This window comes from Aedes aegypti, chromosome 3, assembly GCF_002204515.2.
Source record: "Aedes aegypti strain LVP_AGWG chromosome 3, AaegL5.0 Primary Assembly, whole genome shotgun sequence".
NCBI classification, from domain to species: domain Eukaryota; kingdom Metazoa; phylum Arthropoda; class Insecta; order Diptera; family Culicidae; genus Aedes; species Aedes aegypti.
Genome location: NC_035109.1, coordinates 100052864 through 100068444, shown reverse-complemented (window position 1 = coordinate 100068444; position 15581 = coordinate 100052864). Strand labels below are relative to the sequence as shown.

At 36.8% G+C, this 15581-nt stretch overlaps 1 protein-coding gene across 4 annotated transcripts in view; it reads right to left on the bottom strand.

The window, feature by feature from the left end:
• The window catches only part of LOC5577675 (high affinity copper uptake protein 1), a 95484-nt gene that overhangs the window by 79074 nt on the left and 829 nt on the right, over nucleotides 1–15581 (bottom strand). The gene's annotated exons all lie outside the window — the stretch shown is intronic.

Below are 15581 nucleotides of genomic sequence, written 5' to 3'. Positions count from 1 at the left end.
TTTAGTACGTCAAAGTTCTCTTCGCGGTTGGCAAAGCGACTGGCTAAATGGCCAACTGGGACGGTGGTTACATTCCATAATTCCTAGAGTTTCCTTGCGAGCGTGGTGGAAAGGTTTGGAGGTAAGTCGAGATTTCATTCGCGTGATGTCAAGACTTATGTCCAACCATTACTCGCTAGATGCACATTTGCACAGGATTAACCTCGCGGTGAGCAATATTTGTAATAGGTGTGGTTCCGGTTATGATGACATCGATCACGTAGTTTGGCAGTGCCCGGATATGGACGCCTCCAGAGCGCAACTTTTGGATACCCTTGAGGCCCGAGGTAGACAACCCTATGTTTCAGTTAGAGATGTGTTGGGAACCCGTGATTACATGTATATGGTCGCAATTTACGATTTCCTTCGCTTGTGTGGTATAAAAGTTTAATTCTCTTGTGTTTTCTTCCCCAGTTTTTTTTTTTTTTTCTCTGTGTTGTCCCCTTTGTGTTGGATTGAGGATCCTGGCCATCCGGCAGACGCATACCGACACGAAATTGGTACCAACGCCATGAGACGAAAGCTACGATATACCTCCCGGATGAGCTGCAGAGAACCCTAAACCCGATCCTTACCATGTCCTTCCTTCAACAATTGTGACCACTAACCTCGAGTTGCCACGAGTACCCTGGCTCCATCCCGTACTAATTTTGGCACTCAAAAAGTCAATACATTGTAAATAATACAAAAGATGAATTTCGGCTCCGTAAAGCGTTAAACGCGATTGAGCCACAAATAAATGAACTAGATAAAAAAAAAAATCATTAATATTTAATAAGACATATTAAATATACTATTAGTGGTGCACCTAAGGGAAAACAGCTGAAACTGTCTGATAAAATCATAGAATAAGTGATTTTAACTAACCAGTCCTACTATAATTTAAATGTATGAAATTACGATTTATTCAAAAATTCCCTGCAAAAACCCTTGCACCAATATTAGGAACACTGTTCCTTTAGTGGTAGTATGTTTTAAGCATGGTTCCTTCAACGGTGCAATCCATCGATTGCTTATGGGGCCCTACACTATGGGTACTGTTGCATCACTATAGATGCAAACAAGCAAAATTTTCGAAAAAAATAATTGTTTTAAATAGCTCAGCAATTCAATTTCGTGGATATTTCTCGATTGCTTGTCTCATTTTAGAATCGTAGATCATAGAAAAATATTACATAATCAATTATTAGAGAGGAATATGTCAAAACACACTACCTCCTCTAAGAAAGCGTTTGCCCTAATTGTACAAATTCATAGATGTTTCGTTACAATACAATCAAAGCTGTTATTTTAAATAAACAATTTTTAATGATTTGTAAGTTTAGAGCTCAAAGATGTTCGTTCAAAACCGATTTTCCCGGTGACCGCTTCAAATTCCCGGTTTTTTCCCGATGGATTCAAATTCCCGTCTTTTTCCCGCTTTTCCCGTTTTTCCCGGTTCGGTGGCCACCCTGGAAAAACAACGACGTAGGACGTAGCCAAGTCTCAGTGACAATACCAGCATCGATATGAAAACGATCGAGAAAATCGAATAACTCTACTTTCTTGTTTGCTACAGATCTGCTGTTCCAATTAATCACTCGTAAGGTTTGTGGATTAGACATTATACACAGACGAGCGAACAGGTCTCTAGCTAAGCACATGAACTCAGTGAGTTGGTGTCTGGTGTCTGATTGTTCTTCGTTTCTTCACGGCGTTGGAGTTAATTTTTTTGAACGGATGGCAGCTGGATCTACCTTACTTAGACTTGCTTTTACAGGAAGCGAGCTCGAGGCCGAGAGATGTTTTTCCCCACATTTGACACAGAGTTCCGTGTCCGAAGAGGTTGACATCGGAAACATTGCACTGTATCGGAACTTTTACGAGTGAACTATCTCCACTTGACAACGGTACTAAATGGGTCTGGGTCATTTGGCATAAAGCCATTTGGCATAAGGTCATTTGGCATAACGCCATTTGGCATAACAGCCATTTGGCATAACGGTCATTTGGCATAATTTTGAACAATGTGAAAATAAAGGGTTATTTGGCATAACGGACATTTGGCATAATATCAAACCATCTGAAAAGTGAGGATTATTTGGTATAATAATTCAGATATTCCTTTTTCTATGTGAAAAAAAATGTTGTTATAATTCGCAAAAGAAAAAGTCATGTTAAAAAGAAGGTCAAATTCCTATATAACAAAATAACGCGTCGAATCGCTATGCAATAACCCTCGAAAGAATACCTTATGTTTAAAAGAAGGGTAAACCTCTAGATAAATATCATGACTAAACAGAATAACAGAAGATGAACTAGGGTGTCAATCAGTGACGCAATATTTCTTAATTTGAAATTAAAAATTGAAAACAAGGTAATGACTTTGGAAAACAAGAAAAAAATGCAGCAACATTGCTACTACAATTATCTTTTAAATAACATTTCGTGTTCCAATGAGCCTGATCAACCAGTGCACACTGGTCTAGGAAGCTAATTTAGGCGGACATGAGGTTTTCGTCTCGATTTATTGATTTTAGAGCCATAGTTGCTTCTGATAATATGTTCAGAATTTTCGGTTCCGGGTCATTTGGCCGAATGTCATTTGGTTGAATGCCATTTGGCCGAACGCCATTTGGCCGAAAGGGTCATTTGGCCGAATGCCGTTCGGCCGAAATTGAAAACAAAAGTGAACTAGCATGGATTTATAATGAATTTCAAAGAACTCATTCAGCTTATTCATGAATAAAGGTTACACCATCATTGATATACACATAATTAGCATTTTAGTAGTTTTTCAAGAAACAGTTCGTGCTGAAAGAAGAACATCCTAAATGTAAGCAGTTATTAATTTCTCTGCTAGCGGTGATAGCCACCTGCAGATGTTTGTACAGTCGACTCTCCACATCTCGATGTTCTACATTTCGATATCTATCCCTATGTCGATGATTGCTTCGGTCCCTTCATTCTGCATACGATTTCTCTCTCCACATCTCGATATCCTCCTTATCTCGATATCCTCCTTATCTCGATGTGTTTTTGATGAATTTTCGTTCCCAATTTTCTCTCCATATATCGATGTGAACACTACCGAAGGTTACTTGACCAGATTTAAGTGATTCAGAAAAAAATGGAAATTTGAAATGAAATTTGTTTGTTTATTATTTTCCTAGTAACGGAACGATTTTCAATCTAGTGTTCATTGAATTATTGTTCTTTGTCTCGATCTCTCCCTATCTCGATGGTCCCTTCGATATCGAGATGTGGAGAGGCGACTGTAGTTAGATTTTGACAGTAACCAAAAAGGTTTAAGACTTATTCGTCCTTTTGCTGGATCTGGTTGTTTTGATCCCTCGGATCGTACTAAGTAATATATGTCATAGCTCTAGCAACCACAAGTCTTGATTTCTTTGACTTAAATATTCCCCGAGTCGTTTATTGCTATACGCATGCAGGAGGAGAATGACACTCACCCAAGTTGAGGTAAAAAAATGTATTTTGAATAAGACGTAAGGAATTCTGGGGTAATATGCACCCTTGAGGCAAAACAACCCTACGGTGCCTTTTATGAGTATTTGTAAAAAAATGGAAGGGCGGATAAGAGTGACCCACAACATGCGATTTTACAAATCCAACTTCCAGAAAAATGTCTAAATTTTTCTAAAATATTTGTAGAATCCCCGAAAAGTCGATTTAATCCTGGGGTGCATATTACCCTGATACCCTTATTATAAGCTTTAACATGAATAACTATGAGAATTACTTCACTCTTGAAAGAACAGCCTATGATCACAAGAAGGAATTATTATTATTATTATTGTCTTTATTAAGCTGAAAGCCTCCCGTGGCTGGTTCACCTCGACCAAAAGAAGCAAAAATCTCTTTTGAAAATTTTGGCAAGTGTAATGCATATAATAGTTTCATCAGTACAACTACAAAGAACTTCCGATGATTTAAAGAAGGTAAATAATTAAAATATAAGCTGAACTATTTTCAATAGTATAACTCGAATGAATAGCCTATGTGCAAAAGAAGGAAAAAAATCTGGTGAAATCAATAAAACATTTGAAAACTTATTACACGTTTGGTAGTCCATAGGCGAATCAACCGTCACCTCAGAGTTTTGTGAGGAGTTCACAACTTCGTCCTGAATTAACGGGTCGATTTTATCATTCTCTTAGAGCTCTTATAGTGGAGCAATTCTCGCTGAAACCAGGCCGCCATCGGCACCCATCGTTAGAATTCCAATTTTATGTCTCTGATCGCTAGCTTTCGATAAAACTTAAGGGTGGTCCTTTTTGTTTTCTCAAATTGGTGGACCCCTCGTACGCCAGCTAGCTAAACAGTTAGCAAAAAAGCCCATTTTTTGATAAATCTTGGGTATTTCTTCACGTGATATGTCTCATATTTCCCTTGGAACACATACCAAACTCAATGGCATCGTATAGAGAAAGGATATAGCTTTCATTTGAAGTTAAAAAAAATCCGGCGGCCATTTTGAATTTGGCCGCCATCTTGAATTGTGTTAGAAAAATCGTTTTTTCACCATTAGCGCACCGCTCGTTTTGAATTCTGAGATCACCATCAGAAAGCTGAGGAAAAATTGCGTAAGATAGGCTACAGAAACTAGGTGTGCAATGGTATTTACCCTATGAAATAAACGATTTTCTAAAACATGTTCCACGATTTTGACGTATATGGCGAGTGCAATCAATGCAAACATCATTTTTGGTACAACAAAGATACAAGTTTTCAATAGTTGGTGTATTTTTCGAGTCAGATGAAGAATAGGAGTATTATTTTGAGTGAAAAAACCTGGCGGCCATCTTGGATTTTGACGCCATCTTGGTTTTAAGTAGTAGAATGAGTTTTCACCTTGATAACACTCAACATGTTGAATTTTAATGCCATGTTACACTTACTATTCTTCTTGTTCTTCTTTTTCCTGACGTTACGTCCCTACTGGAATAGAGCCAGCCCCTAAGCTTCAAAAATAAATTAACAAGTAGAATTTTTTAACGCTTATTTGCTACCTGAATGATTCTTCTGCATATCTGCGAGTTGAAAAATAGCATTAATTCTTTCATTTATTTGGTCTAAAACCATTGATAGAAATGAACAATCTGTTGAACAGCTAAAATAAGATAAGAAATAAAGAATCTGTTTGTTTTTTAACGGAGATCTTTAATTAATTAAACATGAAGAGCGCTGAGATGGTAAAAAATCATTCTACTGCTAAAAACTAAGATGGCGTCGAAATGCAAGATGGCCACCAGATTTTCCAAACTCAAAATGATTCACCTGAGTTTCGGCATTACGTCCACTTTAGAACAAAGCCTGCTTCTCACCTTTCAATTTCGCTATTTTTCACATGCATGTTGGGTGTTAGTAAAAACAATACTTTATGATTCAGAAAATCAAGGATTTTTTTTGCTTAAAAATTTAAGATTTCCATTCTAAATTAATGCACTTTTGGAAATGTTTTATGTGAAAACTACAGATATTACCACAAAACTTACTAATGTCCCAATGCACAATTTATAAACTTCATTCGATGACAAAAAAAGCATATGGTAAAAAAAAATGTTTATTTCAATCAATGTTTTTGGACGGTTTTTATTCATTAAATTTATTTATTCATAATAACTGAATTCAAAGATATGTGGAAGAAATATTCTGTTATTAAAAATCGTATTATAAAACAAAATTCCTATTTAATAACCTGTATTTATAACTAATAAAGCTGAGTATCAGGCTCGGTTCCACTAGGGACGTAACGTCAGGAAAATGAAGAATAATAAGAAGAAGAGTATACGTAACCTTGTTTTTATTGGTAACTTCTAAATTCGACATGCTGAGTGCTATCAAGGTGAAAAATTCATTCTACTAGTCAAAATCAAGATGGCGTCAAAATCCAAGATGGCCGCTAGATTTTATCACTCTAAATAATACTCCTATTCTTCATCTGACTCGAAAAATACACCAACTATTGAAAACTTGTATCTTTGTTGTACAAAAAATGATGTTTGCATTGATTGCACTCGCCATATATGTCAAAATCGTGGAACATGTTTTAGAAAATCGTTCATTTCATAGGGTAAATACCATTGCACACCTAGTTTCTGTAGCCTATCTTACGCAATTTTTCCTCAGCTTTCTGATGGTGATCTCAGAATTCAAAACGAGCGGTGCGCTAATGGTGAAAAAACGATTTTTCTAACAAAATTCAAGATGGCGGGAAATTCAAAATGGCCGCCGGATTTTTTTTAACTTCAAATGAAAGCTATATCCTTTCTCTATACGATGCCATTGAGTTTGGTATGTGTTCCAAGGGAAATATGAGACATATCACGTGAAGAAATACCCAAGATTTATCAAAAAATGGGCTTTTTTGCAAACTGTTTAGCTAGCTGGCGTACGAGGGGTCCACCAATTTGAGAAAACAAAAAGGACCACCCTTAAGTTTTATCGAAAGCTAGCGATCAGTGACATAAAATTGGAATTCTAACGATGGGTGCCGATGGCGGCCTGGTTTCAGCGAGAATTGCTCAAGTGACAAAAAATTACGTTCCGTCACATTATAAAAAACAACAAATCAATTAGCTTATCAGTTATTGGGCCACACTTATGAAACCTACATATCAGAGGTGGTGTTATTTGATTTTTATTTTCATGATTCAGCCAAGCGGCATTCGGCCAAACGACCCGTTCGGTCAAACGGCATTCGGCCAAGTGGCCGGACACCGAATTTTCAGTACTACAAAGTGTACGCATCAATTTTTTTTACGATGATTACAAGACTAAGGTAGGCATAGGCCAACTTCTTTATTTTAACGAATCGTGAGTTGGTATGTTCAGCAAAGTTGTAGCAAATGATCTGATTTACTCAATATCAGTCATAACAGCGTATGGCTGATTTACATAAACTATTAATATCAGTTGCGAGCTATCAATATCACTTTGATTTGGCAACCAACAGCAGTGATGCGACATCGCACTCTAGATTATAATCAATTCAGAATGAGTGATCACGTGATAATTCTCCTTCTCCCTGGGGCCTTCCTTAGCCGAGTGGCTAGAGTCCGTGGTTGCAAAGCAAAACTATGCTGAATCCCAAAGCTAAAATCTTCAATTTAAGTATGTACAGAAAATATATTGAAATTATACCAAATGTCCGTTATGCTAAATGATCCCCATCTTTCACTTAGTTAAAAATTATGCCAAATGTCCGTTATGCCAAATGACCGTTATGCCAAATGACGTTATGTCAAATGACCAGGCTTCCGAATTCTCACTCACTCTCACGATAATGGATTTATCCCTCACAGCAATTTTCAGCGATTAGCTGCCTTGCGATTTTATCCGTCCACAAAACAAAGCGAAAATAGATAATTGCACATATCCGCAGCTGTGAAAAGTTTGTTTTCTCTTTCTCCGATCCATGGAGAACTTTTCCTGTATGCATCGCCACAAGCAGCAGTTGCTTTTATGCACCAAATTAACCATTCTTTCGTCAAGTTGGTGTGGTAGTATGGTTAGCGTGCACGCATCGCGGTTGTTTTTAGCAATGTTCTAGGTTCGAATCCCGTCGCCGGCACTAGTTTTTGTTTATCCACATAGTGATAATTCTCGGGAGCAGTTGGTGGGCGAAAATCCGATGGAGTGAAAAATATATTATCCCCGGAGTGGAGTGATTTTCGGTTATCCACCATCGTAGCTCCAGGGAAAATTAGTGTGAGCGATAAAAGATGTTCACGTGAGAAAGCGAAAAAAGCATTCTCCTTACGTGCGAAAAATCGTAGATTTAGCATCATTGATACGAAAATTCAGAACCCTGCAAATGACCTTATGCCAAATGGCCCGCTCCCATACTAAATAGTGTCTTCACCCTTTAAAGCTCCGACAGCCTGACCTTGCCTTTCTCGAATTAGAGCAAATAAAGCGTACTAGCTTCGGGGTCAATTTTCTTTTGCCAGAAGATTTTGATGTCTGCATGCACGTCGTTTGCCTCGAGTTCTTCTTTCAGCTGCTGAGTGGTGTAATCAGGAAGGCCGGACAAAATTATATTCACTGGTTGGTTTTCAGCTGCTGAAAAATTCGACGTTGGATTCCTCTAGCGTTTAGATGATTTTCGAATTGTGTATTTGGCCTTCTTGGTTACCACTGATGGACAGTTGAACACCGGTCTTGATCGCCTTCATGTGATACACATGCTGGGGAATATTACCGATGTTGAGTAGTTCACGAACTTCCTTGGTGCCCTTGTTGATAATTGAAATCGGAGGAAATCGTCTCCGTTTTTCTTGTGGTTGAGAACTGTTTCCCGAATTCGTTTGCATCTTCTGTGACTCCATTTCGGTGGTTCCATCTAACAGGCTGTATTCGTTTTGAATGGGGACGTTTGCGACTGGTTGCGAGAAGCATTCCGTGACAGACGAGAGTGATAGACTAAACAATCGATAATTGATAAAAATTTACGAGCTTTCCAAAGCTAGTAGGTACGGTTTGGCAGTTGATTTCACATAACTAACATGTAAACGATTACACAAAATATGAAAATTACAAATATCACTAATGTGCAGCGATATGAAACTAAATCACAAACACACAAATTCAAATCTACCAAAACTATGAAATTAGCGAAAATCGTGAATATTGCGTCCAACATTACTGCTGTAAAACAAGAATTTGCTAGGCCCCCTCCAGGAAGAAATCCTAGCTACGTCATGGTTGTCGAATCCGCAGGTGGGACTTCGCGGACTGTGGACTGATTAACATACTCAGTAGACCTGTTCATATTTAAAAAAATGTCTGGAAATCTACCGGTCAAGCAGTATTCGGAATTCTCATGCTAAGAACAATGTCTGGTCAAATTTTCAGCTCATTTAATAAAGATTTCAGTATGCTTCAAGTTGAAAACGTGTTTTTGGGCTTATTTCAGGGGTTGAAAAATCATAACTAGCATGTGGAAAATCAAAACCACTTGCTATTACCACTATTTGAAAGCTAATTCTATTCTGTTAAAGTTTGTCGAACACGCTAACAAGATTAAATTGAGTTTTAACATTGTTTGATCCAAATTTGTACTCCGCTGTACCCAGAAATTACAGTTTTCTCAATATACATGGTGTATAAAACATGCATTGGTATTATTTTTTCAGGCCCTAGTCAACGGAATCAAACATAATACATTTATGAATTCATTGACCATCAACAGATTACATGTTGCTAAAGGCAATAAATTACAATAAATGCCCAAAGATCGAGCACCGCATCGCAACCTGATGATAGTTAAATCATGCATGACACATGTACCGGAAACGAATGAATTGAACAAGTTAGCATTGCTTTTTCTTTCCGAGTGATGATTGTTTTGATCGCATTTCACTGATCATTTAGAACGATTTGAAAACAATCATCATCATCGACTGAGAAAAGGCAGTGCTAACGTGTTCATTTTTTGTATTCATTGAAGCTCACGGTGGTGCTCTTGGCTCACACACAGTGGATTTACAAATGTGATTCATAATTACCTATTTTTTACAATTTATTTTTGTAAGATAAATGGTTACTTTGAACGGGATTGACTTTTAGATATGCATTGTCATCATGTCTGGAAATTAAAAATCCGAAATTTTCATGCAGGCATGCTGTTCAGTGAAAACAATTCCCGAAAAAAGAGATTTTCAAGAACCTCGAGATACAAACCTCAACCAAACTATGTTAAAACTTGCTCCAATCATAAAATTGTGTTCGGCAAAAGTTCGTAGAATTGGATAAACTACTATGTAGAAGTATTTCCGATAAATTTTGATGCTTCGTTCGGTAGTTATGATTTTTTAAAGCTTTAAAATAGCCCAAAAACACATAATTGATTTGAAGCACAACTAAATTTACTCTAAATTGAGTGAAATTTTGGCCAGAAGTTCATTTCGCAATGAAAAATCAAAGTATTGGTTGACTGGGGAGTTTCCAGACATTTTTGAAAATATGAATAGGTCTAATACTCAGTGCTGGGAATGGTAATAGTAGTAGGCTTGAATTTTCGCGAAAATCACGTGGCTCTCCCAGTACAGTAGTTCAAAAACGTGAATCTCATCAAGTAGCCTCTGTTGGGTGCACGAATTTTCTAAATCATGAGTGTCATTGAAGGCTCTAAATGCGGGAAATGCAGCGGGAAATAGAACATTTTTCTACAGTAATTCTGGGTTGCCCTTAGCAACGGGTGTTTTGCAATTTTCAAGACATTTTGCCTACAGCAGCGATGGGCGTGAGTTTCACTGGATTCGCTGACTGTGATTGGCTTTGTTTGGCTACTGTAGAGTGAATTTCAGATTTTTTCCCAACCCTGAACATACTAACATATTATTCTATTCTTACTTTCTAGGAATTTTCTCGTGACATTACGTCAAGTATTACTGTATGTACTTAACCCGTATAGGCCTGAGTGAAAGGAAAAATACTGAAACCCTTACCGCTCAGCGAATTCTTAACGGATTCAAATGATTTTTTGTCAGTTAACTGGCCCACATTTCTAGTTTCTATAAGTAGCCAAAGGAACTCGGGAGTATTCCTGTAGCCGGAGTTATTCTGGTGGGTCACTGGGTCAAGTCGGGTAAAAAAGAGCTATTTTTTGGGACATGCTAAGTTACCTTTATTTATTTGCAATCATAAGAATGATTGTGATTGCAAATAAATTTGCATAAATCATAAAGATCTGATATTCAACATTACAAATGAAGAGTTTTGTACCGTTTAAAATATACCGGATGTGGCCGGACGTAATGCCCTGAAGAACCGGCTATAGATTTGTTGAATACTAAACCGTTTCAATTCTAGAAAAGTAGAAATCAAACATAATTGTGTCCTAAAATGCGACACCAGTGGCGCGGGAAGTGGGTAGGACAGGTAGGACATGTACTACGCACAAAAACACCTGGGTAGGACAGTCAAAGGGTTGTCCTACCCATGATTTAGCAACAAAAAAGGAAAAACAGATCAGCAGAAAGCTTGAACAATAAATTAAACTATTTATCATCTGTTTGATAAACATACTAGCTCGTGTGAAGAACGATTGAGAAAATCTATATTGAAAATCCTGGGAAACTCATTGTAAGAATTGTTACAAGAAGCTACTTAAACCGTTGGAAAAACAAATTGAACATTTCTTTATGCTAGTTTTGTTTATTTTTTATTTGTTTTTTTTTTCAATGGATATTTTTCTCAAAACATCTACAGCCAACCCGGTACATGTTCTGGGATAAATTGCCATGAGTATTCCTGGAAGTAATTCATGAGAAGTTTCTGGAACTTGCATAGTGAACTATAAGAAGATTCTTGAAGAATTTTTAGATGAAGTAATGTATTAATCTAAAACCAGTCCCATCACATTATACACAGCACAAATGTGCTAGCGATTTCTGAAAGTGAGATAACTCTTGACTTGGTATAATCTATCTAAGTATTGCTGAATTTCTTGACGATTTTGAAGGCAATTTCTATAGAACTCTCACAGTTAGTTCCTGAAAAATTATTTCATCAAACTCCCCCTGATATTTGTGGCATCATTCATAAACATATTTAGAGATGACGATTTTCGGAATGTTTTTTTTTTTTTTTGTTTTATTTTGCTGGATTGATGAAGATATTACAGTGAAATATTTGATGGAGTTTTTTTCGTGATGAGACATTTTTCAAGAATCTTCAGTTTCTTATGAGACCTTTTGCTATTAACCAAAAAAAAAAACTACTTAAATTAACAGATTTTTTGCTGTTCATTAATTTGTTATCTTGGAAATTAGAACAACCTAACTGGTTATAAAGACAAGCAGTTTGGTCTACTTTTGTCTAATTTGTTTTAACAGTCTCTATTTTGATGGGAGGCCTCTTAAGTCTCCATTTAAATAAATGATCTCTAAAGTATTTTTTCCTAACACTGCTTGCACTGAGTCCTGATGCAAAATTACACACCTTGCAGAGAAACTTTCAGATAGGGAGGCATGGGGCAAGAACGACACCCGGGGCAATAGTGCCACCTCTAATTTCACGTAGTTTAAATCAATTTTTTGATGTTAAACTCAGGATAAGAATAAATTGAGTACTAATTGAGGGTTGTGTAAATATTACAGTTAAAAATGTTTAGTACAAAAAATTAAAAAAAAATTAACTCACCAACGCGAAAAATGCGAAATATTATAAGAATGTAAGACTGGAAAACAAGGTTTGACTCGAAGTCAATGACTCCAAATAAATACAAAACATATTGATTTTTCCGCACAGAATTGATGATTTTGAATTGTTTAATATAGCTGTGAGGATAATTTTTCGAAAAAGTCCTTTTGACATTAAGTTTTACATATATAAAAACAGTATGTCTTATGGGGCAAGAAGGACACCGCAATTTTCTCATATAAAATCAGATGAACTTTTATTTTTCTTGTTTAATATTGCATTGAATCAATGTTTCCTACTAAATAAAATCAAAATAAGCTATTTTGGACTTTCAAAATGGTTTCTGAAAATTATTACTATTATTGTTACAGTCAAATAAGATGAGAGCTATATTAATTTCGTTAAATTACTTGTTAACTATAAATCAACTTTTATCTCTCAGTTTACATCTTCACCTCTAGAATTTATCGTTTAGGCGGGGAAATAATAATATACAAAATTTGTGGCATTTTGCTCTGGTGGTCTTCTTGCCCCATACGAGTGGCACTCTTGCCCCGTGCCTCGTTTAAAAACCTCATAAGAAGGGACATTTTCAAAAATCTCAAATCATCATGTGTTTCTTATATTTTTGAAATCTATCGATAACATCATTTAGAACAAGAGGTGAGCTTGCCCCTACACTGGAATAATCTTCAAAAATTGTGTTAATCCATGATTTAAACCTATATATCTTAAGGTGTCTTTCTTGCCCCCAGCCCCCCTGCTATAACGGGTCCAACAGGCTCTTCAAGAATTTCGTCTCAGATTCCCCTAGGAATAGCTTCAGGAATTATCGTAGTGATTTTATTTAGAATTTTTCCAGGGTCTCCTATAAGCATCACTTCCGAAATTCTTCAAGAGATTTATCTACCATTTCCCCCAGAAATTATTTCAAAGATATTTCAAAGGATACTTAGTAGAAATTGTTCAGAATTGTTCCACGATTCCTTGAGAACCCTAAAGCTACTACCTCTAGTAGTTTCCAGAGGTATTTTCTTGATTTTAATTTCCAAAACTATCCTAGAATTTCACTAATCCTTCAACTGAATTCTCCAGTTGTTTCTCTAGGAGATCTTCCTAAGATTTTTACAGAATTTCTCCTAAGGTTCTCAAAGGTTTATTTCAAAGTTTTTGAAAAAAAAAGCTGAAGGTTTTTTTTTCAAGAAACCCTGCAAGAATACCTCCGCCTCTTCATGTGAATTCCTTCAAGAATTCATCTACGATTTATCTCTGAAATCCAAAATTCCTCAAGGGGACCTTCGAAAAAATTATTTTTTTCTAGTGATTTCTCCAGCATTCTGCAGTTTTCCAAACATTTTTTGGAAAGTTTTCCAAAAAAATCCCATGCAATTTTCGAAAGTTTATTAAGTTTCACACCAGGTAATACTACAACAATTTTCCCAATTATTCCTACACGAACTTCTATAGAAATTGAAATAGATTCAATTGATTTTGTTTTTGGATTATCTTAGCAAATTATTTAAGAAATCCACTGAAATTTTCTCGAAAGCTCAGCCGTTATTTCAGAGATCATTGTTCATTGAGAGTGACTTTAAAACTTCAACTAGTTTTATATGAGGTAACTTCAGGACTTTCTTTAGAAGTGCCTTACGGATTTATTCTTCAGAAAAATTTTATTAGCATTTTCCTGAAGAAAATCTCAAAGTATTACAGGAGAAATTTCTGAAGAAACCTTATGAGAAATTTCTGGAGCATTTGCTGCAGGTGTCTTTAGAGAAATCTCTAGTTGAAATGTTATATTAACTCTCAAAGACAGTTTTATAGGGAACCCCTAGAAAAATGGTTGAATCATTGGATCTTAAAGAAGTTGGGACTTTGTTGAAAAAATTCACAAAGAATTTATGGAGGAATTGTGATGAGTCTTTGGAGATATTCCATTCCCGTTGTTTCTTTTAGGTGATTCTAGGTTAAATTTTTAAGAAAAGTCACCTGAAGATATCGTTAGAACGCTTGGAAATAGAAGAATTTTCTCAACTCAAACCCGACCAAAATGTCACTTACGTCCTTTGGTGTTTGAGCCCTTCAAATATAGTAACTTGAAATTTACAGTTTAGGATTCCATAGGGTTAAAAATTTTCTAAGCTTCAATGTGCACAAAATATTTGATAATGTTTGTCCTACCCATTGATTCGAACGTGGACGCGCCTCTGCTTGACACATATGTTCAGATACAAATTGTGCACTTTATCGTAAGTTTGAGGCGTCCCGGGACCCGAAAATGGTCATTTGTAGGAATAATCAACTATGAGTTTTGATAGTTATCCAATTCAATCGATTCTCAAAAGGTTTACACTGATGCAATTTTCTTAAAATTCCGTCATGTAGTTGCCACATTATAGCCGATTCTGGAAATTATCTGTGACTTGGAACTTGCCTACCTCCAGGGGCACAAACGCACAGTACCCTTCTCATCCGACCTAACCCAGTGATCCACCGGAATAACTCCGGCCACAGAAATATTTCCGCGTTCTTCTGTCCACTTCCGGACACTAGATATGTGTGCCAGTATACTGACAAAAAATCATTTGAATCCATCAAGAATCCGCTGAGCGGTGACGGTTTTAGAATTTTTGCTTTCACTCGACCTATACGGGTTAAAATTATTTTCTCCGGAAATTTCATCAGAATATTGTCAGCAAACTGAGTTCAAACGTCTGTCTCTTCTTCTTTCCGGCGTTCCATCCCTACTGGGACAGAGCCTGCTTCTCAGTTTAATGTTCTTATGAACATTTCTAAATTATAAACTGAAAGCCTATGTCGATTGGTCATTTTGGCATGCGTTTATCGTGTGGCAGGTACGAATATACCTACTTTAAGTCCTTGGAAGCCGAGAAAATTTCCAACCCGAAAAAATCCTCGACCGGTGCGATTCGAACCCACAATCCTTCTGAATAGCTGTGCATTTACCGGTAGGTATATGGGTCGGTCCAAACTTAAGCAACCGTAAAAACGCAAACAAAATCAAACTTAAACCGCGAATTGCGCTTGAAGCTAAACTAAACTAATTCGCGATAAGCCACAAACAAATCGGTTGGAAGGCTCATTAGAGCATGAACCGGAGTTGTACAACTGGCTAGCCCATGATACCCCCGTTTCTTGTACGTACAAGATACCTAATACCAATTCCCCACACCGCAGCACGTGAAGTGTGTTGTGAAAAAAATACTGCAAGAAATCGATTGCATCACACCCATGATGTATGAATCTGACTGAACTGAGAAACGAACAACTTAGGCGCTCGGTTGGAGCCGAGAGTAGGTTAGTATTCATCTCGCGAGTCGTGACAATTCCCCCACTTGACTTTTTCAATTTGCCACGGAGTGATTGCTCCG